This window comes from Bombus affinis, chromosome 8 (genome assembly GCF_024516045.1).
Source record: "Bombus affinis isolate iyBomAffi1 chromosome 8, iyBomAffi1.2, whole genome shotgun sequence".
Taxonomy (NCBI): Eukaryota; Metazoa; Arthropoda; class Insecta; order Hymenoptera; family Apidae; genus Bombus; species Bombus affinis.
This window is the reverse complement of record NC_066351.1, coordinates 8,149,135-8,161,151: the sequence shown is the minus strand read 5'-3', so window position 1 is coordinate 8,161,151 and position 12,017 is coordinate 8,149,135. Positions and strand designations below refer to the sequence as shown.

The following is a 12,017-nucleotide window of genomic DNA, read 5'->3' as shown; positions in this document are numbered from 1 at the left end:
AGGTGATGAATGTGCATAAAATAGTAGAAGCAAGTATAGAAAGAAGATTGTGTGCGTGGTTAACCGAAACGATATCATAAACTTGTTGATGTAGCATAAATTCGTGTGTCAAGTACGCTCGTGCTTTAATAACCTTTCCCTCACCAAGGTGAATATTTGTTAAACGTATATATCATACGGATCAAATGATTTTAAAATATCGGTGCAACGCCGCGAAAGCAGGTTAAACTATGATTAATGAATTTCATACATGCAGAGCACGCGGTTATAGAGTAAAACATGCTATGGTAAAACACATTGGTAGAAAATTTATTAGACGATCTTTGTCATTACAAAGTAACTGTAATGTCGGCTGCATCCAATGAACGATGTACATAATTCGTTTTATAGATAATTTATTATTTCAACATACATATCATACATACATATATTGTATGTATGTACGTTATTAAATGCATCTTATAATTCAAATATTCTATTAAGTTCCCCTCATTACAATAAACAGCTTTCTTATGGAAATCTTTTTGCGTCTTTGATAAATCATTATAGAACTAATAATCATATGTGCCATTTGATTAATAAATGCACAATGCAACTCATTAACCACTAAGAAAGTACAACTGCGCGGTATATAACCTACGGAACGAGTAAGAAGTCAAGGTTCCGCTATTTAACTTTGTTTCTTTCTGAGAAACGTATACCTTCATTGCAGTGTAGAATTTCTTTGAGAGAAAGTTAAACTTTCGTAGAGGTGACATTGACCAAATTATCCAGCAGTCCACTTTCAATTTTCTTTACTGTTGAACTGAGAGATACACAAGTATCATACTAAAATGAAATACCGATGAATATCCACTATATGTATAAAAAATTTGTTATATGAGATCTTAACGTGAAATTGTTAATTACACATATCAAAGGCTGTAGAAACCAGACAGCTTTCTATTCGACGTTTCACCGCAATTCTCGGTCCCGTGAAAAAATCATTCCCGTGCATTGACGCCTCTACGTGTAAACGCAATTGTTCAGGATGCATAATAGCCGGCTAGCGAAAGAACGCGACGATTGGAATCTAAGAATCCATTTATGCGGGTCGGTCGTGATTAAAGGATAAGATCTGTGGCGGTGTTCTAAAGCGAGCACAATGACTGGAGCCGTTTTCCTATCGTACTCTTCGTCACGAGACGAAGCGGCGGCTAACATACGCCACGGTTTCATGCAAATACGGCAATGCGTTCAGATAAGCACGAATACACTTGAAACTGCACCTACTGCTTAAGAAAACCAGATTCCCTTGATCTTGCTTGCTGGCGAGAATTATTCCATTCCGCGACAAGCCGTGACGCGAAACTACAAAAATAAGAACGCTCCCATATATTGCCGTTATATTACTACCGGATACCATTACACCCACGATTTGCTCGAACCACTTCTCCGCGCTTACAGACCATTCCTTTCATTCTGACCCTGTTTGTCACTGTCGATTATCAATAGTCTCATATTGTGTAATATTCGTACTACTCCTTGTGAATGTTAGACGTAATGAGTAATGTCTTCGTAAGTGAATCTATTTAACTATGTACATATTCATAGGATATCTTAAGACTATTTTATAAAGTCGTGTCGGTGTATTCTTTGAGTAAAAATAAGAAAAGAAATCTTATATAGATATAGATTCGTATCAGGGAAACGTTTTTACATTAGACTCAAAAATGGTTATATTTTTGTATAGTAAATAGATCGTGATAGATGTTTCTATATTCTCAGGAAGTTCTTCCCTAACATCTTATCTATATATTTTATCTTGTCTACATACAACAATAGTGACAGGATACTCACTTCATACTCTTAATTAACATGAAGGGATTAGTATTATCTCCTCATGTCATTTCTTGTCCGATACATGCATTTTTTTTTACTGGTAATGGTCTATGATACATTAAAACGTTATGTATATATTCGTTACATATAAGTTATACATAAATGTTTTTGACGTTTAGTTTGTTTAAATGAGAGGCAATCATGACAAGCTTACATTTGCAGCGTGCATATTTATTTTACTACTCTTCTGAATCACTGTTGGCTACGTTCGTTTGCAATTTTTCGAATCAGTGTGATTGCAAGACATTGTTCCACTACTGGTAATACGTACAAAGATACAAATGAGCCGTCGACGCGATGATTTAGAATGTATTACGGTATAGCAGTAATCAACGGTTTAGCAATTAAGACAGTCGACTCCAATGCGGATCGTGGCTTATTACAAAGTTCTCGTTGCATGCAGCGTCGAATGAGATTACATAAATTATTACTGTCTTGGTCAGCGTTTAATTTCTACCGTGAAAAATTGTACGGCTCGCGTACGAGCTTGCCTTTCGATTCTTAAGAACAATGTTCATGAGATCCATATACATATGTATAATTACGATTTGATAGCAATTTTAGTAACGTCATAATTAAGTTCCTACTGCGAAGTAGTATACTTGGATTAACAAATTTCGAAATTATAGGAAAACGAATATTAAAAAGACGAATTTGTAATAAGTTCACTCATTAATTAAATCAGTAAATTTGATTTCAATATATCGTATGTCTGAAAATAGCATACTTAAAAAAATTCCATATATCTTAAAAAAATCTAAATTGTAATTACGGAAACAGATGGGTTCAGAAGCTATTAGAGATCTAAGAAGTATTTAAAGTAAAATTTATGGATATGTGTCTCTTTATTAAGTTTACGACCAATTATAAATCACGGAGTCGCTATAAGAACGTTAACTTCAGATGTCATATTGAGTTTGATAGGTCGTAAATTTCAGAACAATTATGAAAACGAATAGGACATCGGCGAATAGGCAAGTTTCATCCTGAAAACCGGAACATTATCAGAGGGCGAATAAAAAGGCGAGAGAGAGGCAGAGATTGCATATGCATATCTGAAGAGTTAAGGGTTGCAGAATCATGGTTTTACAACGTCAACATTACTGCCTGCTTGCTTCATATATTTTACCATTTTGTCTCGTAAATATGGTAGATACGCATAGATTGTTATCAAGAAGGTGGTATTAAAAACTAAAAAAGAAAATATTGGTAAACATGGATTAGGAAGTCTCGTTATCAAGGTTTAAACATCTACATCTTCAAGTAGTTCTTAAAAATATTTATCCAAAGGCAGGATTATAAGATCGATAAAATTTTTCGTTTAATCTTTGAAACGAAAAAGCATTTGTATTTTAAAATGTAAGTTGACAAACAACTTTCAGAACAGCTCGAGAAGTCTGTAGTTTAGTAATTAGGAGTTTGTACGTATGTAAAGAAAACATATCTGGATCTAATATAACAGTCCTCCGGTTTGTACGGAAATGTATTTTATATATATGCCTCAATTTATTTTACTAAATTTTACCGAATAAAATAAATTGCGACACGTATATAAAATATATATCCGTGCAAACCGAAGAACTGTTAGATTCAGATAAACCTCCTTTACGTTAAAATATAAATTCCAGAAATAATTTTAGAGCAATTCGGGTAACTTGAAACGAAAAATCCTTTGATCTAATTTTAAGCTACTTTCAGATTTATCAAATTAATAAATCTTCTTGTAACTCGACGAAAGAGAACTTTGTCTGACCGTGAATTATCAGTTATAGAATTAGCCGCGAGCGAGCCAATTACAATCAGCAACGTTCATGAGCCATTTTGAATTCGCTACAGATGACCTTTCGTGAGAAAAGCCTCTCAGCTCTCTACGTTTTCCAATTCGCAAACAGACCTTCTGGACGTTCCCGTAACAAACATCAGATAAAGGAGAAGAATTCCAACGATCGTGAAGTACGATGCACTGACAGTGGTAGTAGCTCCGGCTTACGATGAATCAGAATGCAGTTATCCCTATTTCTCAGGTGCTTCTAATTGGCTTTAAGATAATAACGACGCGAGTACTAAGGAGTATCGGTCACGTGAGAAGATGGCAAACGTTTTACTCGTCGATCGTGGTGCAACGTGCGATGCATTTCTTGCACCCAGGATAGTATAGCTCTTGCGAGACTCCGAGAGCGTGGTGAACTTTAACACGCTGCAAGTCCTTGAATCGAATCCCGAGATACAACGTCGAGATGCCACGTAGCACGTAGCGCATCGTGCAACTCTCGTGACTCGATCGGCTGACCGGCACGGAAAGTCGCCAAGCAATGCACCACGTCACCTTCTTCTTTTTCTCGGTCACAGCCGTTGTCTGGAAAACTTGTTTCAACTCAACTTCTTCGGTCTCCCACGTAATTCCTTCCATCATATAATATAGAGAAAAGTTATTGGCTTGGAATGTTGTTTTTGCTCGAGTCCTCAATTTACCTCTAATTGGTTCGAGATAGTATTAGATTTATATAATTTTGCATTATCTATATACTTCTACTGCATTTATTTATCCTTAAATTTCCCATAAATGCATGATAATAGGCGAAACAAATCTCTGTTCAGGTTAATTTTTCAATCGTGACCAGGAAGATATGAATTTGCATAACTGTGTCAGTTTTGTTAACACTATGAACGATCACTAAGATAAATGTGGTCAACCTTCTTTCACATGAATTTGAATATTTATTTATGCTTCACGTGTATTTTAAATTTTTATATTATTCTTTCATTAATCTTCATAACTTCTCATAATTCCTAATTAATTGACTCTTAATATGATACACTTTGAAACAAAGAATTCTTAAGCTTGTATCACTATATAGATAAGTATATATTGTCTCTTAATTTGGTTTACAACTATTGTACATCATCACGCATACATCTAGTACAGCAAGTGAATATTGTGCTGTATGCGCTTTTTTTCTTTGATACTATAAGATCTAATAAAATTAATAATGAAAGATAGGACTGTCGTAGCTGCTAACTGTTGATATTCTTAATTTACGGACATAATATATTATTAACCATGATATTTGCAAGCTTTTATGCTCATAACAGTTAGACAATGTGGTTAGAGGATAAATCTGTTTAGTTCGTGCTATTTTCTCATTTGTCTCTAACTCGTACTTAGTCAGACACAATTCAGTTAAAGAAAAAGCTAATAGACTAGTTTATGTTGTAATAAATAAATTAGTCAGTTGAAGTTAATGTGATGGAGTGAGAGAACGTTTTTGTTCTAGGAGCATTATTCTTGTAATTTTTTCTGTTAATTGCAGGCGATTGCTTATTCGTATATTACATGCGTTTTAGAAGATAAATAGCTTATTAAAAATGAATGTAAGTGATGATGAAATAATAACAGTTTAACTGAAGTTACTCTTAAGTCATTCTCTCTCTCTCTCTTTCTAGTAATATTTATTTTATATAAAATTTAACATTCCACTCGACAAAATTATTCTTTTTAGATATGTTAATAATTATCTAAAGTTAATTACATATTATATATGTCATAGTTGTATACAGTAATTAGTATGTAAATGTTTTGAAAAACGTTTTATAATTTGCAACTAATAATTTAGTTGCTTTCAATCTAATCCAGCTTTTAATTGAAACATGATAACATCAAACTCATATTCTTTATCGGCTATGAGCTATACTCACGCACGTAAGAATATACTTGGGGTCACGAGACTTACGTAGGCTTCTTAAAAATGCCTTGCAATTTTGCACGGCAGGCCTTGAGTTGTGCCTGTGGAATGCACTTTAATGGGTATTGTTCTTGTCTCGTGCTGCACGCCGATAAATATTCTTTGAATGCATAGATTAGTCTTTTTCACTTTTTTCCGACAGTAGCTATTTTCATAATTGTCAATTAACGGTCTACTGTAGGCAAGAAATGTAGCTAATTCCTCGTATCGCGATAACGAGAGAACTGTGCATATGTCAGAAACCTTATTCTTAGTATGCAATTTAAATAATTTCACGTTTGAGAGTACATTATTATTAAGATTATTATCAAGATTTAATGAACAAATTATATTTTGTCATTAGTGTCTGTTGTATTTTCCATGATTTTAACGTGATTTACAATAATATATTTTACACATTTATAGCTCTAAATAAATTTGTAAAAATAAAAATATATATAGATTCTCTTAACATTTTGTTTGTTTTGAATTATGCAGTGAAATATTTTTTATATCCTATATATAAATACATAACATACGCATACACATGCTACTTACTGAAATCGTAAAATAAAAATTATATTGTTCTTCTTTATACAATCAATTTTATTTCTTTATAAAATTTAAATATCTAATATGCACAGTAGTAATTACACCTTACACAGTAAAACGATTAGTTTCACTGCAGTTTCGCAAGATTTATTCAAGTTTCTTTGTTTTCGCGGAAACATTTATGTTTTGATTCGTTACTCCGATCTGAAAGTGAGCGCAAAAACTTTTATGTTTAAGGAATGTTCGGTTCTAGTACAGTTAGACTGAAATTCGACGCGCTTCCAACGTCGTTTTCCTTATTTTAAACTTGCTTTGACAGATTTATTTACATTGTTTACTTCTACACCTATTTTATTCGATGTTTTACCAAGGCAGTTAAGTGGAATCTAGTTATCCCTGTCCGTTAATTCAACAAACATTTACGGATTAGAAAGCCGTCGCGAATTACCGCAATATGAGCTTATTATGCGTACAATCAAAATTAACGACATTGTAACGCCGTAGGGTGCGATTTGCGCGACGCTATACTTGCAGTTAACTATTCTTATTTCGTAGCTCGTGCTTGTGTTATGTTTTGTACCAGTTTCACTTGTTTCGTATATTTCTCTGAAGAACAAAACAAACGCTAAAACCGCGAGTGCAGAATACGTTTGGCCAGCTGAAAACATGCTACGATTCCACAGAATTCGCTAGTCACGTTTGATGTCACTGCTCCCTGTTTTTCGATTTAGCAATGGTTCGAGTTGCTGCTTTTTATTCCTGAAACGCGTGCTCGTTGTTTCGAAATCGGACACAGTTTCTATATAGAACGCAGCCCAACTATTTCTTTCTAACGTAAGAGCACTTCGCACAGTCGCTATTCGTAAGCGTAGGATCAAAAAAAGTTCACTGAATACTCGAATCGTCATGGCGTGTATCGTGGAAAATGTGATAAATTTTTATATTACTTTGCCTAATCCATGCAATGTGTTGTTAGTTCTTACATTTGTTATTTTTTAATTTATCTTTGAATAACATATGTAAAAAGTGGTATGCTATTAAATTTATAATTCGAAATCGTTCAATCTGACAAATGAATTTCGAGGTCTGAATTATAACAATTTTCAAAAATATAAAATTAAAATTACGATTAAAAGAATCAGAATTATCAAAGCAAAATAAAAGTATCAAATATCCTATAAAATATCCTACAAAGTTATAAAAAAGCAAATATTGTGAAATTATAAAAAATATTTTATCCTAATAAGCAAATTACAAGCAAATATCTAGACAGCCTCTGTTATTTACTATCACATATATTCCTTTGATTTATCAAAATTTGATTGAAATATTGAAGATAGAAACAAAGTTAAAAAGTTTTGATTGCCATCATCTGTTTAATTCCACTGTGTGTTATTCGAAAGGTGCGTAACTTCGAAATCATGATAATCTCTGCGAGAGGAAGAAATATTTGACCCCGAAATGAAATTACTATATATTATTCTGGACAGAGTCGTTTGTGACACTAACCGCTATCTCACGATAAAGTGGACCACTCCGAATAGTTTACAAATCTCGTAACACCATCTATGTATATCCCTGAGTTTCGCTACAGCGCTAAGTCTATGTCATAAATTCTATCATAAATTCAGTTTGGCAAACGATTGAATTTTTTTACCATAATTTTTTGCCGTTAGTTTTCTAAACCACATTTTGCACGGGTCATTCGTACTGTGTGGAATTTTCATAAATTTGTAAATATCATGGAATTCTCTTGCAATACCGATATTTTACGGAGTCACGTATTTTTTTAGGACAGTACTATAAACTAATTTGGTATATTATAGATAGATAATGTTAGATTGCATTATATAAAGATCACTGAATCGATTTTTAATATATTATTTCAATTTCCTGGCAATATGATGCTACTGTTATTAGAGTTACTACTTCATCTAGATTTAGAGAGAACTAGTACATTATATATTCCATAGATCTGCATATTAACGTCTGAAGAATCAAGATCATTTCGATCATCGCCATTCATTTTAAAATCAAAATCAAAATCATTTTTAAATCAAAGAAACTTGACTAAAATAATCTTTTCGTAGTTCTGAAACCATAATCGTTTCGCTAACATATTTCGACATGTTTCAGTTTCACTATGACCCAGTTTAAATCCATACATATAAGACAAATATTTCTATGTCTTTAGAGATAGCGTATTCTGTATTGATAGAACGGATAAAGAAAGGAAACATAAAAGTGGAATACTAAAATAACTTACACGCATTAAAATACTTGTCATTCGCCTTATTTCAAGCTGAAGTAATTCTTCAACTAATAGTTTTAAGACATAGGTATTTTCATAGTTCTTTGCAGAGAGCGGCAATCGAAATCTGGAGATATCCAAATCAATAAAGTTTCAACGAGCTTCCATTAAGAAGAAGTACTTTTAAATAGTAAATAATCGTATTTTTTAAATGAACCGGTATATAAAATCATTCATTTTTCGTCATTACATAGTTCTACCTTATAACGTCTGTGTTTGATAATTTCAAAGATATAATTTGTCCGAATTACACGAAATACCCTGTGAATTGCATACATATATGAGTGAAACTTAACACTCACATTTAATTGTCAAATACACATTTCGATATTAGCAATTTCAGCTAGCACACAGTAATACAGTGGTGTATCGTGAATAAATAGCATTCAGTAGAGACATGATCGAAAGATACTTTACATTTTTTAATGGCTTAATCTACTACTGAACTGAAATACTTTCTGATATGGATAAGTAGATCGACACGTGGTTTGCCGGCACGTGCAGCCTAGTGCTCTACCTTCAGTGAAGGGTTCGAGCGACAGGAGAGCTACGATATCCTCGTGCTGCAGGTATAATCACGCACCGCCTAATGCGAGTTTCACCGTTAGGTACAATGATTAGGTCGCATGGTCAGCGTGTTGCCGATCGAGCGGTTTCAATCGTCGTCGGTGTAATTAGGTAGCTGTGACGCACGGGTCGAGATAATTACACACGAAAACCGTAACCACGCACCTGATTTTAAGACGATCGTATCAGGTAGCCTATTTACATAAACAGCCGCACACTTCGTATCACTTTGCTAGTTGTTGGCGAATAACGTGCCACGACCACCGTTTAACGCGCAATTTTAAGAAGGCCGCCGATACGATCGATGATCGACACGCGATAAATCACCGCACACAGCGGGTCATGTCTTCCATTCAATGAGTCGCGTTTGAATGTACTGAGTCATACGACTTCCTACTTTGTTGAGGCGCGAAAGAACTCGACGTTTTTATGCAGTCAAGAAATGTTTCCAGCACGATAGCTTCTAATTAATTGTTTTACTATACCACTAATCGAAAGAGAAACCTAATATTTACTCGCCTAATTCTTCATAATGCTCCAACACAAAAGATTGCAATGAAAAAAAAGGACTGCGTTAATAGAAAAACGACGTAAAATCTCACTCATTTCACCACCTGAAGTTATTAACTAGATTAATTCCTTTTTTTACATCTATTACATCCAAGTTATTATACTTCAATACTTTGTTAGCCAGATATCTAATAACATCTGGCTGCTAATGTGTACTTATTCGTCACACGCGGAAGACGTTTTATGTATCTTTCACGAAGGAAAATCGATTAAGAAATAATTTTCTCACGCAACCTGTCTTATAATTCCCTCACGTGCGTGATCATAAGATCTCCTACATGTCTTTTATGATATTCTGCACTCTGTATATACGTTTCTATCTTGGGTATTGCGAGCTTTGCTACATTACCCGTGTCGTTTATCTACCTTGATTAACAATTTTATTTTTATTTGCCAACGTGTAACCTCTTATGAAACTAAGAAAGAAAAGGAATCAACGCTGAGATTAACGTTTGTTCCGTTTCTATGAAACAGCCACGAGGTCTCGGATTTGTCTCGCGTGTATAGCGCTTTTTACTTTACACGATCGCCTGACGCGATTACTCCTCCGGCTATGTTTAATTCGACTCTTTCTATATCGTTCGCGGTAATATTTTATCGTTCGGCGACGTATCAACCAACCGTCCACGCTCGAATCTGGATCACCGATAGTTTTCTGTATTTACTTGCTGAACGGCCACCGTTTCGGCCATATTTGCATTCCTCCGGTCGAATTACCGTCGAAACAAGCTTAAGAAGAATATGGCGAGATTTACGATTGATTTCCGGGTACGTTGTAACCCTCGTTTAATCGACGTACCGCGATGAAATACATGCATCTGTACGTGAACGCGTTCTCCCATTATCCAGCTTCTTTCTGCTCGATAAACTACGGTAATGAACAAAAGTGTTGGCATAAATCAAATTTTCCCTGTAAAACCCTGTGTAATTCTGTATAAGGTATAATTCTTTATCTAAGTAATTGGTAAAATACAACTTCCGAGTCTAAAAATTGGTTGTTATATAGCTTGTAAACTACCTTTTGGTTTCATGCTGGTTACGAAATAGTTCTGGATTCAATTTTTATTTCAATTTTATAGTAACTGAAATCTTGTATTTCGCTGGAAGGAATTTAGCGTATATTTCTAAATATGTTATTTTTATTGTATAGCTGTTTAATGATCTGATATCTAATGAAGTATTATACAGATAACCACACTGCGAATTTTTGAATTTTTATATTTCAATCTTAGGATTGAAAGATGAAATTGTAATAGTCTTTTTTCTATAGTACTATTTTTCTCAAATTCGAAATACTTTTTTAACGTTAAAAAATACTATTGAATGAATTTGGGCTGAGAAGAACTGAAAGTATGTAGCAAGATACAGCTTCACATTCGAAAGTTATAGTTTCTAAACAGCGTGTATACCTACTTTCAGTAGCGTTTCACGATGCGTTTAAAAATTTTTTGTCAGTTGGTGTCATGAACTCGCCGTAAACGCTTTCTCGATTTGCGGGAAGAAAAGTGCTTGACCCCTATAAACACACGCGTAATTCTTCCAGATACGTTTAAATTCACCTTTGTTGTGTAATGAGCGCGCAACGGGAGGATTTTTCTTTTAACGAGCCAGTCGAAATCAGTGCGTTACAATTGGCCAGTGTATAATGCTGTTCTTATGCTAACAGGTAGATCGTTCTCACAATACCCTGTCATGTTGTGCATTACCACACATTCCTTACAAATGCTTCGCATAACGGAGTAAATGTTACATTGCTACAGACTGTGAAGAAACTTTTCATTACAGCTACGTAGATATTTGTTTAACTTTGTTTAGGCGACCAAGGGAACGGTTTGTGTTTTCAACATGTCCTACTCGGCATAAGAGTACCATTTTACGTGAAAGAACTAATATTCTAAAAGAATAGAAAGTTTCCTCAGTAATCTGTTCAATATACCTAAAGATTATTTGTTATCTAGACTTTGGATAATTAAAATTTGCGATCATTTTGGTCTTGGAATACAAATAATTATCATTTTTCTTAATGACAGTAAAGAATTTTGTTCCGTTACCTGGAATAAAATTGCGTGTTACGAAATTGTAGAGTTCTGATGTTCGTAACGGATATTATATGAGATAAAACAAAAAAAAGATAAAGCTGAGAAAGAAATTTATGTTAGCGGTAGTAAAGGAGACAAGTCAGATGGAAAGTACGCGATGCGAATTGCGTGAAAAATTCTGCTCCCCTTGCTAAGATCACGGAAACCAGATGATTCGAGGATAAGATTCGATCGACTCGTTCATTAGAAGCAATCAGTTACGAAGCGTCGAAGAAAGCGGAATTTTCACGTTCGTTAGCAATGTGCGAAGAATCCTTATTTCTTTGCAAATGGGAAAAAGCGAAATTGATAATCTCACGTGCTTGTCATTTATCC

The 12,017-nt window shown here is 34.2% G+C and overlaps 1 protein-coding gene across 7 annotated transcripts in view; it reads left to right on the top strand.

Moving 5' to 3' along the window:
• Positions 1–12,017, top strand: part of LOC126919700 (uncharacterized) — a 76,225-nt gene that overhangs the window by 14,284 nt on the left and 49,924 nt on the right. The gene's annotated exons all lie outside the window — the stretch shown is intronic.